Here is a 352-nt window from a genome sequence, read left to right as displayed (position 1 = left end):
GCCCTTCCATCTTTATGGGTCGTGTCTCCAGTGACTTGAGGACCAGACAAAGCGCTTTTGCAAATTCCTGCCTTGGGAAATTTTCTAGGGGGAAAGCAAGCTAGAGATAAGGATATTGTCTGACGAATGGAGCCAGAGTGTGTTCTGAGCTGGTGGGAGATGGAGATTCTGGAAGGAGGAAGGAGCTTGCCTCTGTTGAAAGCCTCGTTGTCGGGGTGTCCTCACTGAATCCCGGCCCTCTGCGGTGGAGCATGCACATTCCATCAACAGCTGGTGTAGGAGGAGCGGGGCCCCAGCCCAGGCGGTGGGGACGCTAACTCAGGGATCAGGGATGGGCTTGGGCAGTGGGGGG

The 352-nt window shown here is 56.2% G+C and overlaps 1 protein-coding gene across 1 annotated transcript in view; it reads left to right on the top strand.

The window, feature by feature from the left end:
* Positions 1–352, top strand: part of COL22A1 (collagen, type XXII, alpha 1) — a 226,139-nt gene that overhangs the window by 136,896 nt on the left and 88,891 nt on the right. The window lies entirely within an intron of this gene.

Source organism: Bison bison, unplaced genomic scaffold (genome assembly GCF_000754665.1).
Source record: "Bison bison bison isolate TAMUID 2011002044 unplaced genomic scaffold, Bison_UMD1.0 scf7180017864036, whole genome shotgun sequence".
NCBI lineage: Eukaryota > Metazoa > Chordata > Mammalia > Artiodactyla > Bovidae > Bison > Bison bison.
This window is presented reverse-complemented; position numbering and strand designations above follow the sequence as displayed.